The sequence below is a fragment of the Triturus cristatus genome, chromosome 8 (genome assembly GCF_964204655.1).
Source record: "Triturus cristatus chromosome 8, aTriCri1.1, whole genome shotgun sequence".
In the NCBI taxonomy this organism is placed as follows: Eukaryota; Metazoa; Chordata; class Amphibia; order Caudata; family Salamandridae; genus Triturus; species Triturus cristatus.
This window is the reverse complement of record NC_140591.1, coordinates 549802085-549825468: the sequence shown is the minus strand read 5'-3', so window position 1 is coordinate 549825468 and position 23384 is coordinate 549802085.

The following is a 23384-nucleotide window of genomic DNA, read 5'->3' as shown; positions in this document are numbered from 1 at the left end:
CACAAACGAATGATACCAAGATAATTAATATATCAAAATATCTGAGTGTCCTTCTGTAAATGTAATTGAAATGCCACCCGCTATTAAGGTATGAGCAATGTTACGCATAAAACCTTTGGCTCTCAGCTGTTTTTGCCATGTTTAATAACTGCAGTTCTTCACTATCTGTAAAGAGCCGAACGTGACAAACTTGAACTATACAAACAAACCAATTATCCTGGGAACAAAGCCCCTAGTTGAAACAAGGACAACGAATCCGAGGTAGATAATTATTAGAAAAGATTTACGGACCACTGTGCTAAGTTTAAATTTGTAATGCAGCAGACTGCTCTAATGAGAAATGAGCTCGAGCCTGTACCTGGACTTTGTCTCATCTAATTGAAAGAGAACACACTGAAGTGAGCACAAGCGGCTTGATGCACATCAGTGTTCATTGGTTTGATGTAGTATCTGAAACTTCACAAGTTCCAAGTGGAATAGAATAAAGAAAGGTAAATTTATCTAGCAAGAGAACGCCGCCATTTATTGATAACTGCGTGTGACAAGAGCAAACAGTGCATGCCAGAATTTTAATTAGAGGCAAAATAAACCTCTCTTTGATAAAAGCGAACTACAGCAAATAATTACATCTGGGCATGGCTTTTAGCGTTTCTGTAGATAAGTCTACACTTGACATTATACTGTTCTAAAAGGATGGGTTGAAAATCTAACAAGTGTTAGAAAAAATGTAATTTATTGCTCAATAGGTAGAAGTAAACAGACATTGATTCCTCTATGCATAGCTTTTATTTATCTAAGTGAAAGGAAGGTACATTTAAAGAAACTTAGGGGGATATTCAAAAGGATCTACCGCCGAGTTAACAGCACTTTATCGCAGCCAAAGTTGCGATAAACTTATCGCCCCAATCACAAGCTGGTGTAAACAGCCCACAGCACCAGTTTACCCGCGATAGCAGCCGCAAAAAACATCACCACAGATGAACCCCGCAACTATCGCTAATGAGATGCAGAGTAGGCGTTCCCGTGCCAAAAGCCGCGACAACATCACTCCACAACATTCACAGCGACCAGCCAGAACTGCGATAAGAGCACAAAACAGGAGATAAGGTGCGCTAGCAGCAGGAAAATAACACCTGCTCTGACCTGGTGCAAAGTTGGACCACAGCCTGCACCACAAAAGGGAGCACAGCCCACAGCCACACCTGAAGAACAACAGATGCACCCTGGCAACTGAACATGCACCCGGAGGCCCGAAAGGGCAACAACACTCGCCGCCACCACTCCCAGGACCCCCCCTCCGCTTCATGTCGCACAATCACAACTAGTGACAGGCATGTGTCGTCACAAAAATGAGCATCACACATTCACTTGCGAAGCAACAAATAAAACTTTATTAAAATGAACATTGAAATAAAATGAAGACACATGGCGGCTCTCCTCAGGACAATCCATAGGTCACAGCATGCAAGACAAAAATCATGATGAGAAGGTGTGTCCTGCACACAGCAAAGGACAGAGAGAGAGCGAAGGAGAGAGAGAGGAAGAGAGGGAGAGAGAGAGATAAGAAGAGAGGGGGAGAGAGAGAGAAGAAGAGAGGGGGAGAGAGAGATAAAAGAGAGGGGGAGAGAGAGAGAAGAGAGGGGGAGAGAGAGAGAGAGTGCCGCCCCTGCACACCCAGGCCACACTGTTCACCTGATGCCATCAGTGTGTCTCCAACCACTTGCCAGTATGTATAGCAGTACACCGGGTCACACAACTGAGACAGAGTCGTCATCTGAAACAGAGTCCAAATACATGATTGGCACAGCACACACACTTGCACAAGACAACATCACCTTCTCGCCCATGCACACCCAGTCAGAGGCACCCCAGCCCCTCCCGCCACCCATCGGAGCATGCCCGCCCATGCACACCCAGGCCTCACTGCTCACCTTCCGCCATGACGGGTAGACAGGAGGTCCCACCACGTGCGGCTGCAAGCCACAAGCCTGGGGCTCCCGGACATGGCACCTTCCACACCATGCAGCCCCGCTCCGCAGGCCACCAGGTCTCACATTTGGTGCTGGGTCTTGATTACTCCATGGCATAGGGCATACCAGTGCACCCGGTATCATCGCAGGCTGCACACCCGCTCACCCCAATGGGTGCCACTAACTCTGGGATCCCGGAAGCGACGCCACGTGGCAGTAGGCCCGTGCTGCCAGCTGGCTCTGGCCTACACTGCGGTACAGCAGGGAACAAAAAACCTGAGCTGTCCGGACTGCCGGGACGGGGCATCATCGCAGGCAGCACACCCACTCAGCAGCTTAAGGTGCCACTACCTCAGTGCACCCAAAGTCACCGCCCCATGGTGGGGTGCCTATGCCGGCCACAATGCTTCGAGTGCCACTAACCCTGTGCAACTCCAGTCAGTGCCACATGGTGGTAGGCCCGTGACGGCCACAAGGCCTCGGGTGCCACTAACTCATGAGCCCTTTATGATTGAGAACCGTGGAGCGTCCGTCATCCAGTCACCACTGGTAGAGGGGAATGTGACGTCGTCAGCTCCTTCTGTTGGCGGAGTCAAATGGCCTGTGACACCTGTGCCGGATGGGTGTGGTGTGCGTGCAAACCTGCCCTCAGGGAGTGGCTGTGACATGCTGACAACCAGACCAATAACCTCCACACCACCAGCGAGTACGCCTGCAACGGGTAGCAATGAGGGCCCCCCTTGGAGCATAAGTGAAGTGGTCTGGCCTGCCGTACGCCAGTCCAGCGCAGGGCTCGCAACAATGATTTGTGGGCTCTGGGTGTGGTTCAGTCCATGTACAGACATGGAAGTGACTGATGTGTGTGTCCCTGTTGTAGTGTGCATGGGACCGGGTACACAATATGCAATGTAGCACCCTCTGACTGACATCCCACAGGATGGGCATCATTGACCCAAGGGAAGTCACTGTCCCTACATTCATCTTTACATTTATACATGAATGATGAAAGACATGACACAGCAGTGCGTCACTGGATGTTTATTGCACATCCAGTGCAGTTTTTCAGCTGGAGCGGTACAGGGCAATGCCGAGCACACTACACAATATGGGCCCGTGGAGAGCCAGCCAGAGCCCATCCGGGGATGACAGATACTGCGGAAGAGGAAGGGACAGTTCGCAGTCTGGTCGCTGTGTCATTGGTCATCAAATAGGATATGTCAGTCCATGTCGCTGTCCAAGGTGAGTGCATCTGAGTGTATCGGGGGTCAGTGGAAGGTCATGAGGCCATGTGCGGCACCAAGCAGAAACTGGCCAGGTGGCGGAAGTGAATGCTAGTGCCTCCTGATCACAAACCCATCCACGTCCTCGTCTCCGGATGTGTGCTCAGCCCCACCTGTGGGTGTTGCAGTAACGTCTGAGGCACTGTGTGCCACTGACACATCAGGTGCCGGAGTGAATACGTATGCCGCACTGTGAGGCAATGGCACACCAGGGGGCAGAGATATGGAAGGTGTGGGGGCAGCAGCATTCATCTGCGCCATGCCTTGTGGCAGCAATGCCATGATGATGATCTGCAGGTCATGGTAGATCTCAGCTACATTTCGCTGATGTACAGCGGTGGCTGCCATCCTTTACACCTCCATCCGCACCATGTCCTCCATGAGCCTAGACATGTGTGCCAGCTCATGGCTGGTATCGCTGGTGCCCCTCTGAGCGGACAGGTGTTCTTATCTCTGCATCAGGACTCCAGCGATGTCAGTCAGGGCTTGTTGGAGACCATGGTGCAGTCCTAGACACCCATGGATGGCATCCAGTTTGGTGGCCATGAGGTCAAACCCCACCCGCACCTGCTCAGCCGTATCCCTCTGGCCCTCCAACACATGGCATTGGAAGGCCATGTGTTGTTCCTGGAGGTCTTGGGAGACTGCCGGGGCCGTGGGTGTCTCCTGCTGTGTAGTTTTGGTAGTGGGTGGGGTCTCCTCGATGCAGCTGGTCAACCCTGATCCTGGAGGTGAGTCACGGATGATGTCAATGATGTCTAGGAGGGCTTGTGCGTCGATGCTGGGGTTGTCCTCCCCATCATCAGTGAAGAGTGGCTGGGACTGCTCTGCAGGGGGTGTTGACGGTGACCATGCAATGTGAAGAGGAGATGGTGTATTGCAATGTGTCCACATGTATGTAGCCGCATGGTACATGTTGACATTCAGACAGCATGGCATTGTACATTGTGACAGTCTATGGATCTGGCCGATGACCCAAAGTCATTGAGGGTGTGCACTGTGCTCTGCTTGATTGTGAATGTGCGCCATCGTGGACATCTCCACCCGTCCCCCAGTACCTGCTGGTCACTCACCCTGTTGCGGTTGTGTTGTGTCCTGTCGAGCAGTGTCCGGTCCCCCGACTCAGGCCACAGTATCCACATTGATGATTGTTGACACCAGCAAATCCATGTCATCCAGCATGAGCTGTGGCGCTGGGCCCCCACCTCCAGTCTGCATTGCTGCCTTCTGGTTGGCTGCGAGTTTCTCCTTGGTCTTTCTCTTGATGTCATTCCATCGCCTCTTGACTTTGTCCATTGTCCTCTTGTGCTCTCCGACGGCATTCACCTTGTCCATGATGTCCCGCCATATTCCAGTTTTGCGCCAATGACACGTTGGGGGTGACGAACAGTTGTTGATGGTGTTCCATCACCTCCTTGACTATGATCCTGTTCACCTGGGGACTGAACTTCATCTTCCTCTTCTTCTTTTCCTTGCCCTTTCCTGTCGCCAAGGTCCCGGGCTGGTCATCCGTGGTGCTTGTGGGGTTGCGCTCGTCCTCTGCGTCTGCTCTGGCTGCCTCCATGGTGCTTGGGTGTTGGTCAGTTTGTGTTTCAGTGTTTTTTTTACTTTTATGGTGATTTTTACAGCCTGCCAGGTGTGTGTTGCCGGCCTGGCGCTGCTTATTGCTGATTTCCTCATCGCGCTTAAGCCCATCACAGGTTTTTTTGTGTTGTGGTTTGTGTTTTTATCTCCATCGTGGTGGTTGTATCGCGGACATTGTCCGCGGTTTAGGCAGACTATCGTATGGTACCGCCTTGTTGTGAATTCCACATTGACACGGGGTTATTTTCCCGATATGGGCTGCGATGTTACTATCTTTGTATTCCTGTTACTTGTAAACTGTATTATGCATGCTGAATAAAGCTTTTCGAACTGAAATAGGGCACTGGCAACTTTTCCCTTTGAACCCTTTTGTTTGGAATACAGCCCCCGGTGGGCCAGGTTCTGAGGACATTTTTTTTTAAAGGAGGGGGTGCATGGGGCTTCCGTTTGAGGCTCACTGAGCCTCGGGGACCACTACCTCTCTGGGGCTTTATTGGTTTAAAAGTAGGCTCTGTTAGCCCTGGGGAAAACCACCTCCCTGGGGTTAATTAAACATTGATGGGGGGCTGCTTGAACGCCTAGGTCCCAGGGACCACCACCTGTCTGGGGGTAAAAAACACCTATTCAGGGGCCCAAAAGAACCCCGGCCATGGGGACTACCACCTTCCTGAGGGCAACCACCTCCATGGGGTCCACCACCTCTGGCCCTGAAAAGTAAAGGAGGTGGGCTGCTGGACCCCCTTCCTAGAACCATACATGGCCTTGGGGACCGCTATCCCCCAGGACTGGCGTCTGCTATGTCCTGGGGTGTCCACCCCCAGGACATAGCTGTTTGCTTTAGCTTGGTGATAGCTGTGACAGCTCCCACCAAGCCAAAGCAAGCACTCCAGTTCCAGTGGGTGGGAGCAGTCAAAGTGCTCACACCTGCTGGAAATTGAGGTTTCAACTCTTTGCCTGCCCACAGGCATGTGGGAAAGGAAAGAGGTGAAATGATTGTGCTTGCCTTTCCAACAGCTCCTTCCGTGCAGCAGCAATGCCTGCTCCCACAGGAGGTGAGGATCCAGCTGGGGCCGCAGTGCCTTTAGGCTCCCCCCATGGTCCCAGGAAAATGAACAAGCAGAAAGGGGCAGAATAAAGGTCAACATTGAGCTGTAAGAGACAAGAAAAAAGTGAAAAACTAGCAGAAATAGAGAAAAAGGTGAAAAACGGTCAGAAATGAGCAGAAAGAGTCAGACTAATGGTCAGCCATGAGCAGAAAGAAGAGAATTAAAGGTCATAAACTAGCATAAAGAGGAAGAAAAAATGGTCAGCAATGAGCTGAAAGAGCCAAAACTAAAGGTCAGAAATGAGCTGAAAGAGGCAAAATATCCATCAGCAATGACCGGAAAGAGGCATAATACACATTAGAAAAGGAGGAAAACTAAAGGTCATCTAGAGGCAAAATAAGGTGAGAAACCAGCAGCAAGAGGCAAAGTAAAGGTGAGAAACGAGCAGAGAGAGGCTAAATAAAGGTGAGCCATGAGCAAAAAGAGGCAAAATAAAGGTTAGCAATCAGGAGAAGAAGGCAAGATAAAGGTGATAAGCGATCAGAAAGAGGAAGAATAGCAGAAACGAGCAGAGAGAGGCAAAATAGAGGTAAAAAAACAGCAGAAGAAGCAAAATAAAGGTCAGGTAGGAGCAGAAAAAGGCAAAAAAAAGGAGAGAAATTAGCAGAAAGAGGCAGAATAAAGGTCAGAAATTAGCAGAAAGAGGCAAAATAGCGGCGAGAAACCAGAAGCAAGATGCAAAATACGAGTGAGAAATGAGCAGAAAGAAGCTAAATAAACCTTAGAAAAGAGCAGAAGTGGCTGAAAAAAGGTCAGAAATGAGCACAAAGAGTCAGATTAAAGATGAGAAGGGCGCAGAAATAGGCATAATAAAGGTCATAAAAAGAGCAGAAAGAGGCGAAATTAAGGTCAGAAACAAGTAGAAGAGGCAGACTAAAGGTCAAAAATGATCAGAAAGAGGCATAATACAGGTCAGAAATGAGTATAAAGATGCAGAATAAAGGTTACCAATGAGCAGAAAGAGGAAAGATAAAGGTGACAAACGAGCAGCAAGAGGCAGAATAGAGGTCAGTAACGAGTAGAAAGAGGAAGCATGGAGGTCTGAAATGAACAGCAAAAGGCAGAGTAAAGGTCAGAAATGTGCAGAAAGAGGCAGAATAAAGGTTAGAAACAATTGGACAGAGGGAGAATAAAAAAAGGTCCGAAAGGAGCACAAATGGGCAAAATAGAGGTCAGAAACAAGCAGCATGAGCCAGATTAATGGTCAGAAACAAACAGAAAGAGACAGAATACAGGTCAGAAAGGAGCAGAAGTGGCAAAATAAAGGACAGAAACAAGCAGAAAGAGGCAGAATAAAGGTCAGAAGGGAGCAGAAAGAGGTACAATACAGGTCAGAAATGAGTAGAAAGAAGCACAAGGTCAGCAACCAGCAGAAAGAGACAAAATACAGGTCAGGAGCAAGCAGAAAGAGGCAAACTAATGGGCAGAAAGAGCAGAACCACTTACATACCCACTCAGAAACTCACATACCTGCTCACAGAACCACTCAGACACTCATGCACACATTCACAGATCCACTCAGAGACTCATGTTCCTATTCACAGACCTAGTCTGATACCAATGCACTCACTCACTGAACAACTTAGAGACTCACGCACTCACTCCTAGACCAACTCAGACACGTACGGACCCACTCACAGACCCACTCTGAGACGTACTCAACCAGTAACCAACATAACCAACATAAATATATGCAGGTTACAGTTAGGAAATACAATTTTAAAAAAACAATTAAAATTCACTGAAAAAACCTAAGGTTACAGGTACAATACAGCTAGGAAACACAATCGAAAAACCTCAAGAATTAACTGGAAATAAACAAAGGTAACAGGGATGTTATATTTATGCTCGCATTTCACTCATGCAAATCATAGAAGTTCAACATTTACAGTTACCTGTTCTAACTATAACTAATGTCCCAGCAATTCACTGCTTATGACCTCACATATTATATCACTTATGACATGGTCAGTGATATCACTGATGACATCACTGATGACATCTCAAGTGACATCACTGATGACATCATTCTCACAACCACTCGTACACCCACTCACATCCCTATATAATCTCTCATACACCCACTCACACAACCACTCATTTACCCTTTCACAGACCCATACAGGCATGTGTCCCAGTTAGGTCTAGAAGGAAATGTTGCGATTTTACATGAACACGGGGCTTTTCCTAAAGTTGCCTTCATTTGTTACATCACCTTTTGATACATAGTGCATTTATGACAATTTGGGTCAGTTTCTTGGAATCACGGACCATGCTTACACAAGTCAACTTCACAAGAACACTATCATATTGCCCTGACACTGTGTACAACTTAAGCCCGTTGTGCAAATGTGCTTGTTATTTTTGTCCATATAGTGTCACAAAGCCATCTATAGCACGCAAACAATGGAAGCCAGATTACAATCTAAGCCCAAGGCAAGGATGCCTTTTTTTATACATAAACATTTGTTTCTGGGTATAGTCAAAGAAGTCACTTCTGCTGACATCAAGAGGTCTCTACAGGCTGATGTTTCTGCCCAGCAGCTGACAAACATCTCTTTAAGGGGTGTCAAGCTTGTGACCAAAACAGGGTACAACATTCTTACCCACCAGGTAACTGGGTTGGATCATTCAGACAGGAGACTCTTGGCAAGACATATACATCCACACAAGACACATAGATTTGGGTCGGCATAGTAGGAGCACACCAGATTGTTATAATATTTTATATACTTACATATAAACATTGTTTCATCACAATGGCGGAACCTTTTGTTCTGTTCACTGTGCTGACGCTTATTATAAATTTCATCTGATTTTTTCTATTGATCATTGCAGCACATATGTGCTATATAAGAATCACTTTGGCTCAATAAATACTGAAATCGTCCCTCTGTGTACTCTTTGCATATTTCTATGAGCTAAAGAGAGCGTGAGCGTATGAACAAAACATTGATGTTCTATGTCTGCCACTACGATTTCTGAGGGAACAGGGTTGTAATGTTCAGTGGTCACCATAATTGTTCGCTCCCTGTCTAGGTTTAGCGGGGCCTACGGCGGCATTCTGAACTAGCTGATCTGAGAGACAACATATCCTGTGGGGGTGCATAGATTCAGTCTTGCACCATCCTAATGTTTATGTTGTCCACAAACGTAGAGTACCTAGTGATTAGTGGGAACAACATGACAACACAAGTACTCACACAACTACTCACTTAACCACAGAGCTACTCACTCACCTATACAGGCACTCACAGACCAACTCACTCATTCAAACAGCCATGCAAACAACCACTCACTCACCCATAGAGCTACTCATGCAACCAGTCACTCACCTAGTCAGCCACTCACATATCCACACACACTCACCCATTCAACTACTCACATAACCACATATTCAACTATACAACCTCTCACACACCCACTCACTCAACCATACAGCTGCTCAACACAACCACTAATTCACCTATACAAATACTTAGAGACAATCACTCACACATCCACACACCCGCATAAATACACATTCACCCGCATAAATACACATTCACACATCCATACAAGCATTCCCACATCTGCTCACCCACTGTAGGATGATGACTCTCTATATAGTGTAATAAAATGAATTACACTGTGCAGAAAGTCCAGTGAATTCCTCATTGGTTTGAAGAGGCAAAGGAAGATAATATTAATGCTCTATTTGTGGTAGTGTGGGTGAACAGTTAGGCTTATCAGAGGGTAGTGCTTAGCATTTGTTATGACACACACACATCAGAATAAAGCAGAGACCAATTTGCAAATATAATATCAATTGTACAATAAGTTTCAGACCAAGAACTTCAATCTACAGTAAGTTTTTTTAAAGTTATGTGCAGTTACGCACCATTGAAGTCAATGGGGTAAAAGACAAAAATGCATAAACAATCTTACAGTCAACTTGCAAGGTTCACCTCTTGGATTTCGGTAGTTAGCACTGCCAGGTCCAATCGTTCCATCAGCGGATTCCAGGCCAGGAGTAGGGTGATTGAGAAAAGAAGTGGATATAAGTAGAAAAGTGAGTACTGTTGACATTATTTACTCTAAGGAGAGAGTTTACTCTGTACCAGTTTGTTTTTCAGACAGTGGAACTCTCATGAGAAATACACGACGGAGTCTTAAAGAGTATCTACTAATAACAGTACACACTCTATGCAAAACTTTTCCAAAGAGTGACTATTCACTGAAAATAACCAAGGTCTGAAGGTGCTAAAGATCATACTACCTATATAATACATACTGTGGTGAAAACTTTACAGATAGCCCATCTTATAAAGTAAAACAAATGCATGTAAATAGGTTACTTCCTGGTGCACACAGAAATTATCATGCTGAGATGATTCTGTGTATTAACTCAAGACGGCTTACAATATTTAGTATGTAGTACGTATAATCATTGTCATTCTGGAAACCTTTTCTGCAGTACAAAAATCTTGTGTGGAACATAATGAACACAAGTCAACTATCACCTGCATTCAGAGTTACTCTTCAATAGGAAGATGTATACTGTGTTCTATACTTTACACACCTATCGTGAGTTAGGAGCACATGTGTTTTGTAAACACATATGGTGGAAATAGGATAGGATGTGCTGAATTAGGTAGTAAAGTAATATGGTATTTACCCACCACTATTTAAGCTAAATAAAACATACTAGCACACTCATTGGAGGATGTCTGAAACCACAACCTCCATCATGATCGCCATCCATTCCGGAGCCTCTACAGACCCCTGCCCACACCACACCTTCAACCTCAGACACAAAAAATTTGGACCCCTCCTCACCAGCATCATCAACTCAGCTTTCAGATCTGCCATGTTCCTGGAATCCTGGAAGCATACCGAAGACAAACCACTTCTGAAGAAACCGGCAGCAGACCCTTCCAACCTTAGGAATTATTGCCCCATCTCACTCCTCTACCCGGCCAAGGCTCTGGAGAAAGCTGTTTACCTTCAACTCACGCACTACCTGGAATCCAACCAGCTGCTGGACCCCTCCCTAATCAGCTTCTGCTTCGACCACAAAACAGAAATCGCCCTCACAGCCGCCACGGATAACGTCAGAGCCATCCTTGACTGTGGTGAGTCACAGCCCTGATCCTCCTTGAGCTGTCTGTGACTTTTAACACAGTCTCCCACCACCTCCTCATCCAAAGACTTCAGCACATCAGCATCTGTTGCAATGCAGCACCCACAAGCTACTATCCTCGTTTCTCACTGGGGCACCCAGAGAGTCCACCTCTCACTGTATATCTCTGACCCCAAGAGCATCATGTGTGGCATACCCGAGGGCTCCTCACTCAGCCCCAAACTGTTAAACATCTACATGACACTGCTAGCATCCATCATTCACAGCCACGATCTAAACATCATCTCCTACCCCAATGACACCTAGCTCATATTCTCCCTCACCAAATTCACAGACACTACCAGAGTGAATTTCCAGAGTGAATTTCCAGGACACAATGACTGACGTTGCCGACTGGATGAGAGCCAACTGCCTCAAATTCAACTTCTGGTGGCCCTCCACCCTTGGCCCAGCAACAAAAACCTCACCACACATGCCGGCAACCTCAGTATCATCCTTGATAGCAAACTCTCCGTAAGACAGCAGGTCAACTCAGTGGCTTCCACCTGCATCAACCCCCTTAGAATTCTCCATAAGATCTCCAGATGAATCTCAACTAACACCAGAAGAATCATCACACAAGCCCTCATCACTAGTCGACATGACAAGGGGAAGGCCCTCTATGCCGGAACCACCACCTTTCTCTTCAAGCGCTTTCAATCTATCCAGAATGCATCAACCAGTATCATTCTAGAACTGCCCAGTAGATCCCACATCACCTCCCAGTGACCTTGCAGTGATGTCACTGACCATGTCATGAATGTTGTAATATGTGAAGTCATAACCAGTGCATTACGGGGGCGCAAGTTATAGTTAATGCTCCTAACTATAATGGCTTCATTTCTTTGGTTTTCAATTATTAAATCTGACCCTAACTATAACATCTCTGTAACCTTTGTTTTTTGTGTGACTTTCAAAGTTTTTTTTAATTCCATGTGCTAACTTTAACATCCTTTTAACCTTTGTTTTTTTCAGTGAATTTCTAAGGTTTCTATTAAATGTTAATTCTTAACAATAACAACCCTGTAACCTTTGTTTTTTTTTGTGAATTTCTAAGGTTTTTTAACTAGCAGAGTGGTGGAGAAAGGGTCCTTGGCCTCCAACCAGCTCTCAGGAATTCGACTGTGTAGGGCTTACAGAAGGTACCAGGAGGACTTCTTGGCCACCAAGGTCCCTCAGTAGTAAAGTCAACTTCATCCCCCAGCCAGTAGTGTGCCAGGAGGCATGTTTGCAGATTGGTAGAGAAAGTGGGGCGTGGCTTCCGAAGACCTCTTAGCTAATCCCACTGTGTGGTACTTACTGGAGATAACAGGATGGGTAGTTGGCCCCCAATAGCTTACTTGGGGGCTAACTACTCCTCCTATTACCTCCAGTAAGTCCCACACAGCAAGATTGCTGAGTTCTGATAGCAGGCCATGCCCCCTTTCTCCACCACACTGCAAACACGGCTCCTGGCGCTCTCTAGATTGGGGGATGAAGTCCCCTCCGCTGCTGGGGGTCCTTAGGGGCCAACTAGCCTACCTGTTATCTTCAGTAAGCCCCACACAGTGGGATTGGTGAGGCCATGCCCCCTTTCTCCCCCACTCTGAAAATGCGCTTCTTAGCATGCTGCTTGGGGGATGTGGCATTTCCTGAGGGTGCGGGGGCCATGCAGGACCCCACATATCTTTTTATTACTGCCCTAAGGACCTGGCCCACCCGGGGGCCTAAAGGAAATGAAGAGCGGGAGCCCATGCTTTGTTTTCTTTTTATTTCGCTGAAATTTAAAAATAAATGCTTTTTGGCCCTGGGGCTCCCTGTTCAAACCTCCTGAGCCTACAAGGTATCTCTAAAGATTTCTTACTGCCATAGTTTCAGGAACACACTTGCGAACCTTGGGGCAAAGCAAGTACCCATAGCAGTCCTCAATCCTACTGAGAAGCATGTCAGTGTGTGCCTTTAATGTGATGTATCTGGTCTGGAGGAAATGTTGGCATGCTCTAATTCCATGTTGGTGGTCAATGCTATTGTATAACAAATTGACATCCAGGTTGATCAGGAAGAAGTCTTTATCCCAACATATACCTTCCAGTTTGCCCAAAAAATCTTTGGTGTCCCTCACCTGGGAAGGAAAGTTTCAAACAAAATCTCTGAGAAAGTGATCTAGGTACTTGGAAATGTCTTCTAGCACACACCCCTTGGAGGACACAATGGGTCTACCTGGTGGATTTGACGATTCCTTGTGTACCTTAGGGAGAAAATACACGACGGGGAGTATGGGATGATCTTTCTTCCGAAAACATTATTCCTCCCATTCTAGGACACTTTGTCTTTCCGTTCTCTAAGCTTATCCCATGCCCCCTCTATGCTGTTGTAATAAGTCGCTTTGGAAACAATGGTATAAATAATGTTGTCATTCAGTTGGCAATTGGCCTTAGATATATACATTTCCCTGTTGAGAAGAGCAACATTGCCCCCGTGTCTGCAGGGCGAATGACAATGCTGCTATCCTCGGCCAGAGATTTGTGGACTTGTCGTTGTGAGATTCAGCGGTTAGATATATTTTTTTACTCATTCGGACATTTAAGTCAATACCACCATTTGTAATGACACGGGCCTATGCAGAAGAATCCCTGACTAACATGGTGAGACATGTTTTATACTTTGGGATAATGAATAGGGTATTTAGTTTCATGCTGTACTGGTAAAAGTTTATGTTTACCCATCATCAGAATCCCTAGTATTTCACATTACATGTTTCCCTGCCAACATTTGCCATGTGGGGCTATATTATTTTGGGCACAGTACATCGGTTACTCTAACATGTCCAACATTTATCTAGACACAGACTATAATGTGTTACAAGAATACATAGGTATGTTTTATTGTATTTATCATGCACCATTTATTTACATTTGTGGAGATACCACATTTCAGGTGCGTCACTATACTTGTATATGAGATACAATCGATCTTAGTATTACACACACTATAGGATGTATCTATGAATTTCAATACCCACTTTCATTGTGTAAGATGTCCAACAGGTGGGACATTGTAATTTGTAAAATAGTACTCTGTTGATGTTGATTTCTGAAACTCTTCGTTAGAGAGCTCTAACTGTGGAGACTTTACGTGTCACCAAGGCTGCTGGACAGCCGAAACACGTTATGTGAAGCTCAATAAATCTGAGTATTGAATTGGATTATCACTGTGTGTCCTGAGACTGCATTTACTTGGAAAAGATTGTGACATTCAATTTGTCGGTGCGCTTCGCTGATGCACGCACCACTTTCCATGGGTCTGCGGGTCCAGTAGAAGCCACGGCATTGAAGATATATATATATATATACATATTACCTACTGGCGGTCGCCAGTAGGTAGTTATAGTTAGGACCACGTTTCCATAGGAAATCCGCAACATTCTATTTTGAATAACTTTGGCGCCGGTCGACGAATCCTCGCGAATTTTTCAAAATAGGTGGGGCGCTACGCTCCGCTCCTACCCTGAAAGTCTCGGGGGGATTCGTCAAGCGGGGGCTGAGATAAAAGGGGGGTCCTAAAATGCATTTTTCCCATGCATTTTTCCATAGGACCTTTAGACAGGGCTACAGCCCGAACGGCTGAACAGAATTACTAGAAATTTGGCAGAGAGGTAGTTCTCAGGTCAAGGAAGTGCCTTTTGTAGGTTTGGTGTAAATCTGTTCAGTAGATTCTGAGAAAATAGCCTTTAAATCAATATATATATCTGAGCCAGCTTACGGTGCGCTTACGGTACGCTTACCGTACGCGTACGGTGGCGTGCGCGAGCGCGATTCTGATTGGCTCTTAGATCTTAGTAAACATTCGAATCGGCCGAAACCAGGAAGCGGCGGCCGCCATTTTCTCTCTCGCACTGAGAGTGATGTTTAAAATATAAAGCACAAAAACATGTAAAGGGGCTGTTTAGACAGCTCCCACACACATAGCAATGTTGAGGGAGTCCCCAAAGATCCCCCAAGGCCAAAAACGGAATTTTTTTTATTTTGCTAATTTCGCCGATTACGCTTACCGTACACGTACGGTAAAAAATTATATAAAAAAAAAAATTATCCACAGTCTCCCCACCCCGTGTGCAATTGGTGCCCGACGGACACCAATTGTGCAAGGCTTATTAAAGATAAGTTAAACTAAAATATTTAAAAAAAAAATAATAAAAAAAAAAATTATCCACACTCTCTCCACCCCGTGTGCAAATGGTGCCCGAAGGGCACCATTTGTGCATGGCTTATAACATATACGAAAAATTTAAATATTACCTTTCAAAACGAAGTGCATCATATGTCCTCCATGTGCGCACGGTGCGCGAAGCGCATCGTGCGTACATGGCCCATCTAGCGTAACGTGGGCACGCGGTGCACGTAGCGCACCGCGTGCCCACCGTGTGTGCACGGCACTAACTGCGTAAAGTGGGCGCGCGGTGCGCGAAGTGCACCGCGTGCTCACTGTGCGTGCACGGTGCGCGAAGCGCACCGTGCGCGCACGGAACGAGTTACATATATATATATGGGCGCAGTTACATATATATTATATATATATTATATATATATATATATATATATATATATATATATATATATATATATATATATATATATATATAACCTACTGACAGTCGCCAGTAGGTAGTTATAGTTAGGACCTAGTTACCATAGGAAATTCGTAACATTCTTTTCCCAATAACTTTGGCGCCTGATGACGAATCCTCATGAAATGTTCAAAACTGGTGGGGCGCTCTGGTCAGCTCCTATCCTGAAAGTTTCGGGGTGATTTGTCAAACGGGGGCTGAGAAAAAAGGGGGTCCCAAAACACATTTTCTCCATGTTATTTCCCATAGGAAGTTTTGGAACAGGCTACAGCCCAAACTGCTGAACGGAATTACACCAAATTGTGCAAAAAGGTAGCCCTTGGTTCAGAAAGAGACCTTTTTTTAAATGGTGTAAATCCGTTCAGTAGTTCCTGAGAAATTAAAAAAATAGAGGTAAAAAAATCAATTTCCCATAATAAATTTTAGACACGGTTATAGCAAAAACTACTGAACGGAATTACACCAAATTTGGCAAAAAGGTACTGCTTGGCTCAGAAATCGCCCTTTTAAAAATGGTATAAATCCGTTCAGTAGTTTTTGAGAAATTAAGAAAGAAAGATAGTGATATCTATGGCTGCGGAGGATCCGCGCACCCTCCCGATCACGAGCTTCATGCTAATTGGCTGTCAACACTCCAAACCAGGAAGTTTTGGCAGCCATATTGTGCCTTGGTAGAACTGAGGCACAAGAAAACTGAAAAAGAAACACAAAAAACAAGAAAAGGGGGCAGGGTAGAAACACCCTGACCCCCTAGGCCTGCTCAGGGTGTCCTAGGGCCAAAAAAAGCATTCAAACGTGCCCTGTGGCACATTTTAAGTTGGGGAATTAAGTCCCCTTGAATCCTGAGGGTCCCTGGGGGTCAACTAACCCACCAGGTATGTCCAGTAAGTGCCAGAGAGCTGCATTGCAGAGAGGTGTAAAAAGGGGCGTGGCCTCTGAACACCTCTCTGCAACGCAGCTCCCTGGCACATATTGGAGGTACCTGGTGGGCTAGTTGGACCTAGGGACTCTCAGGATTCAAGGGGACTTAATCCCCCAACTTAAAATGTGCCACAGGGTGCCTCTGCACAGTGGTAAAGGGAGGGGGCGGAGCCAAAGGTGACGTGTGCAAACACGCCCTGTGGCACATTTAAGTTGGGGAATTAAGTCCCCTTCAATCCTGAGGGCCCCTGGGGGCCAACTAGTCCACCAGGTATCCCCAGTAAGCGCCACAGGCCTGCACTGCAGAGAGGTGGTCCAGGCCATGCCCCTTTTTACACGTCTGAGCAATGCAGCTCTGTGGCGCTTATTGGAGGTACCTAGTGGGCTAGTTGGACCCCAGGGACCCGCAGGATTCAAGGGGACTTTATTTCCCACCTTAAAACGGCCACAGGGCGTGTTTGCACACATGTTACCTCAGGACCACCCTCCCTTCACCACTGTGCAAAAGCACCCCGTGGCGCGTTTTAAGAGGTAGTTTTAATCCTCCTGTCCTATTATGTACTAGGGACTTACAGAGGAGGGCATGCTAATCACAGGGGTACCCCAACACATAGTGTTCCCTAGTGTATGTAGGTGTTTTCACTGTATTCTATGTGTATTTTAGCATAGCACTGACTCTAGGCCTGGTTAGTCAGAGTCAGTTACCACCAGTACCCATCCGAAAAAGTTGTGGGTACAGGATGATTTTGCAACAAGGCCTCTTTCTGCTACTCTGTTGGTTCTTTCTGGACATGTTTAGCTTCTCCTGCACTCTTCTTCGTCTTTGCGGACTTCTGTTGCCTCTTTCTGCAGGTCTTTTGCTTCTTTCTGTGCGTTTTTTCTTCTTTCCTCAGATGTCCAACCTCTGTAGGCATAGTTAGAAACTAGCATTTAAAAAACCTTAGAAATTCACTTAAAAAACCATAGGTTTCAGGCACGTTATAGTTAGAAATTAGCATTTAAAAAACCTTAGATATTCACTGAAAAAACCATAGGTTTTAGGGAAAGTTATAATTAGTTGGACATTTCACTCGCACAAAACCATAGAAATTCCCCCGTTATAGTTAGTTCAGCCCCCGCAATACACTGCTGATGACGTCACATATTACATCACTCATGACATGGTCAGTGACATCACTGGTGACATCACTGGTGACATCTCAGCTATACGTGCCTGAAACCTATGGTGTTTTAAGTAAATTTTATATATATACACACACACACATAAACATTCATAATAAGGCATTTTAAATATAAAAATTGCATTATCGCGTAAAATAAATACTTGTATTATTTTACACTATGTGTAATAAGATTTACTATTACAAAAATATACATATTTGATAATTAAATATGTGATTAATACATACGTGTTTGCATGTTTATAGAAATAATTATATATATAAATTAAATATCAGGGGAATATATTTAATATACATTATATTACATTTATATATTTACAAAAATTATATTTACTAGTCTACAGATTTTTTACTTACCAGTATAAGTATAGAAGCATGATATTGTGGTAAACAATTTTTGGGACACAATATTTTTGTCAACCAATATTTTTCACCACAGTATTGTGTCATGAACCATAAAGCACACTATTTGTTACATAGGTTGCACCGTTTATACCCAATCAAGGGTTCCAATTTATAAGCTGGTTTGCATTGCTCCTGCCTCACGCAACTCGATGCAAGAGTGACGCAAACCTTACATCTGTTGTATAACGCCGCAGAGAGCCACTTTGCATGGCCCTGATTAGCTCAAAAAGTCTGGAGTAAGGCACTGCAGCGCAAAAAGCTGAGTTTTCTTACTCTGACCTGGGAATGCATTCCATTGGTGTTGTTTGGGTGTTCCCACGAACCTCCATTGGTTTCTAATGCATTCCCCAGATTTACCAGAAAAGGTAGACATGGGGATGCGCAAAAAAGATACGCCTTTTCAGGTGATGCACAACAACGAGAAATATCTTTATTGCTCCTCATTACTTCCTCTTCTATTTGCACACAAAGAAAGAGAAATATGCCTCTCGGAATTGTTTTTGAGCAGGAAGGTGTCCTTTCCTGCACAAAAACAATCATGTCGGAATCAAGGCAGGAATTTGCCGTATTGCCTTAAACACGGCACATTCCTGACCTTTCCCTGCCATGCATTGTAGCGCAGCAAGGTGACTTACTGTGCAGCACTGTGTGACATTCTCGTAAATATTCCCCAAGATGTTTGATCAGTCAGAACATTGTTGGCATTGTTGAAATTACATTATTTATTTGTGTCTGTATTGCTTATGCATCTTTTTTGCTCCTTGAAAATGACTATGATTTCATTTACATCTTATCAGTCATTGTGATTAATTTAATTTAAATTCTAAATTGTTCTTCACTTGTATATTTTTGGCATTTGAAGTATGTCGCCCCCGCTTTTACTTTTCTGCCATGCTTTGTCCTTACTTTCATGCCCCTTCCCCACCCCATAATGTTTTACTTACTGAAATTTCCAGTGCATCTTGCACTGACTCTTGCTGCACTGACGGCAACAGGCACAGTACAGTTGCCCACACATTATGTTTAATTGCAGGTTGCTTTTCCGTTTATACTATGACTGTGGTATACTATGACTGAGGTCTTGTGCAATCATTCATGGCTGGCATTTATTTCTTCTCCTTGTGGCTCACTACAACCTCACGCTTGTGCCAGCACAAAAGGGGCATCATTCAATCATGCAAGGCAGAGTATGATTGTTCGCTGAAGCGATTACGTCTATACGTTAATGAGTCACTGATATTGGTGATTGGTACTATGGTACTATGGCCCCTAAGATGCCCATGTACCAGGGAGAGCCACCCTCCTCCAGTAAACAGGCAGGACAGCTCATGGTGTTGCTGGTTTCCCACGGCTCCTCTCTTGGTAGAGACTGGATCCGTCACGTAAATCACCTTCTCCTGTAGAGGTGAGGCTTCCGACCCTGACTCCTTGGCCAGACGTCCTCTCTCAGTGCTCATTCATCTTTCAGTCCTTCCATATCGAGTACTCCTCTACCTTCCAGACACTCACCATGGTCCTCTCGGGGATTCTGTTTTTCAATAGGCCACCGCTCTGAGATCTGACCGCCATTCGTGCTCGTGACTCCATGACGTCAGCATGATCGGATTCCAGGAAGTCTTTCTCCTTAAAGGAGCCATCTTCTTTAAGGTTGGAGTTCCCATCTTAGAAATGTGGAAAGGTGGAGAGGAGAAACATAAGAAGGGAACGAGTCATTTTCCTCTTCCCTCTCTGCCAGTATGCCCCGGGTCCTGTCACTTCATGACACATGCGTAGGATGAAGAAGCAGGAAAAGGTCTTCAGTTTTCATCTGTGTTGAGCTTTAGGCAGTTCTGTTTCATCCAGTTAGCTACTTTGGACATGCAGGTGTTGAAGTTGGTACTGGTTGGTGTGATTGTTGTTTTTGAGGGAGGGGATGAGCTGGGTGTTGTCTGTGTATGATACAATGTTGAACACAATGGAATCTTATGACATGAATGAGTGGTACCAATAGACTTGAGTGTAGGGCTCAGTTAATGATCTTCCGCAGATGAGGTTCTTGAGTTTATAGGTGCACGGTGAGAGCCAGATTTGCTGGATCTGGTTGGACAGGACGGTGGCCAGCAAGGATAGGAGTTGTGGATTCTTGTGATAAGGGTGCTGTGGGGGAGGGTGTCAAAGGCTGTGGAGTGGTCAGGTAGTATGAGTGTGACAGCTTCTCCTTTGTCTATGATGGTCCCGATGTTGTCAGCTGCTGCGATGAACGCTGTGTCTGTGCTGTGGTTATTGCAGAATCCAGACTGTGAGATGTCTTCTAGGTGGTGTTGTTCCAGATGGTTGGAAAGTTATTTGTTGATAGCTTCCTCCATGACTCTATATGGGAAAGGCAAGAGTGGGATCGGTGCTCCTTTGGGTCTCCGTGGGATTTTTCAGGAGAGCTGTGTTTCCAGTTGTCTAGGAAAGTTCCTCTTTTGATTGAGATGTTTATAATGGTGGTGAAGTGGGAGCTGATCAGAGTTCCTCCAAGGTTTAAGACATGGTGGGGATAGGGATCAGTGGGGGCCCTGGAGTGGACTGTTCTTTTGATTTCAGTGGTGTCTTCTGTGCTGAGGGAGGGTTTCCATTTCATGATCTGGCGGACTGATTTGGTGGTGGTGGGCAGCTGGTTGATGAGCTCTTTTGTCTTGTGTTGGGGTTGAATTTGATGTAGATGTTGAGGATTTTCTTGTGGAAGAAATTGGAAAGGATGCTGCAGAGGTCCCACAAAGGGATGATGGAGCTGGTGGCAGCAGAGGGGTTGGAGAGTTCTTTGATGATATTGAAGTGCTCTTTTGCAGTTGTTGGAGCAGTTTTCCAGTCTGAGAGCTAGGGCTCTTTGTCTTGCCTCGTTGAGTTGATTTGATATTTCCTGAGTGCGGATTTGAAAGAGTTTCTTGCTGTGGTGTCGTGAATGCAAGATCAAAATTAATTCCTACAGGCCACAATGGAGTTCTAAATTGAACCTTTGGTAATGGGGAGGCAAGGTAAATCCAGATGACACAAGAACGTCCTGCAGCTACCCCAAACCATTTAGCATATTGTCCAATAGTTATTTCCTTGTAGGGCCATATCATCTATTGATGTCTCAGGTTCTGAAATCTATCCTGGACTAGTTTGCATAGCCATGGCGGGGGCATTGTCCCTAAAGAAATGGGTCTGTCCCCATTAGCGACATATGTCATGATCTATAATTTGTATCACATGGGGTAGAAGCAACTTCATAGGGAATTGTATCTTCTGGCATAGCTTGTACATTACCAATCCCAATATACAAAGATTTATACTGTCTACATTTCCTTGTTATTAAATTATTCACATTATCTTTGGGTTCTCAATTATAATGAGAGTGATTGTAACATCTATCATCGAAGTCCCTGGAAACAAAACATCTGCCTATGTGTTGTTGCAGCCCTACTCTCTCATCCATTTTCTGAGCAGAATACACTGACACTAGAACTTGTAGCACTCCTTGCATCGATAGGATACTCACTTGTGTCTAACAGTCCAGAATAATATTTTTCCTTAATTGGTAAATGGTTGCCCAATTCTTTGTTGAGTTAAAGGGTGGTTATTTTTCCATGCAAGACAGGTTTGGCAGCTATTTGACAATTTGAGTCAGCAGACAAGTTCTATAGTTGTTCCAGATTTTCTTTAAATGTTATTGCCTGAGATTCATGGACACCAATAAGGGAAGTAAACACAAAATGGAAATCATCTGCTGTAATTGGGGTATTTTGTCATTGTTAGTACTGACATCCATTCTACAGATGTAGTAATCTGACTTTCTCATCCATTGAGTTTTCCATAACAAAGTCAGCCATGAATGTGAATACTTTTTTCCAGATCATTTGCTGGGACAGGAACGTCTTGTACCGTATGTTTATAAGAGGTCAGTATCAAGATTAAATACCTTCTAAAGATTTATCTCCCATGATTGTTCCTAGGTTCATAGGTGACAACAGCCAGGAGAAGTTTAGATATATCACCAATAGACTTTTGACTCCAATGTGGAGTATGACTCAAAGCTGTCTTTTCTGTCCTAATAATATGATCAATCTCATTTAGACAAAGAATCAAATTCCACCTCAGCACACTTAGACCAAGGTGCACCCCCCACTGGACTTGACTTTCAGTACTTACGGAGGTAGTCCCCCTTTTTCTTCCATTCCTTGTCCACCATATTTTACCTCGCTAGACTGAGATACTTCCTTCTTACTATCCTTTTCTTCCTTTCATACAGCAATCATTAAACCATAACCTGGTCCTGAAGATGATCTGAATTGAATACAGGTCAAAAAGCAGACAACCTTTCAGCACAACTTTGGGCACAACTTTTGTGGTACACCAAAATTACTTACCCTCTGTAAACTTCTATTGAATTGGAATCACAAAACGTTTCTTGTATATATTGACTATCTTGTTCTTTTTGTGCCATATTTTCGCTGTTTTCACATGTCACTTGCCCTGTTCACCTAATATTTCAAGAGCAGAAATGTGCAAATGACCGTATAGGTTACGTGTGAATTTAATGTAATAGAGTGTTATCACTGCCTTCTTTCTATCTTGTTTAAATGCAGACCACTCCTTGCATTGGTTGCAACAACCATTGATGCATCCTTGTCTCATTCTTTTGCAACTTATGTGAATGCTTATCTCTAAATAGTACACATGCTAATCACCACTGTTCCCTGTAAGGTGCCCGTACATGCACGTGCGCACCTATGTCTTCCGGAGCGCTTATTGTAAAATGTGATGCACGCAAAGGCAGCTGCGGATCATTTGCCGCTTTTAACATGCATGCGGAGCAAAAAGGGTCAGATTGTGTGCCTTTTTTAAAGTAATCATGTTCATCGCAGCGCCCGCCATGCGCTGAAATGAACATGAATACTTTCACAAAGTCTCAGAATCTGTCCCGCAGCCCTACCCTTTTAACAAATGAAAGGCATCAAGTCTACAAGCAGGATGTGTGTTTTCTGTTGATTCTGAAAGCATACACCCTGCTTGTAGATTTGCTGCACTTATTTTGCTAATAGAGCGGGGCACACAATCTGTCCTGCTTTATTAACAAAAGAAATGCAGCAAATCTACAAGCATGACGTGTGCTTTCAGAATCCCCTGAAAGCACTCGTCCTGCTTGTAGACTTCATAGCCATAC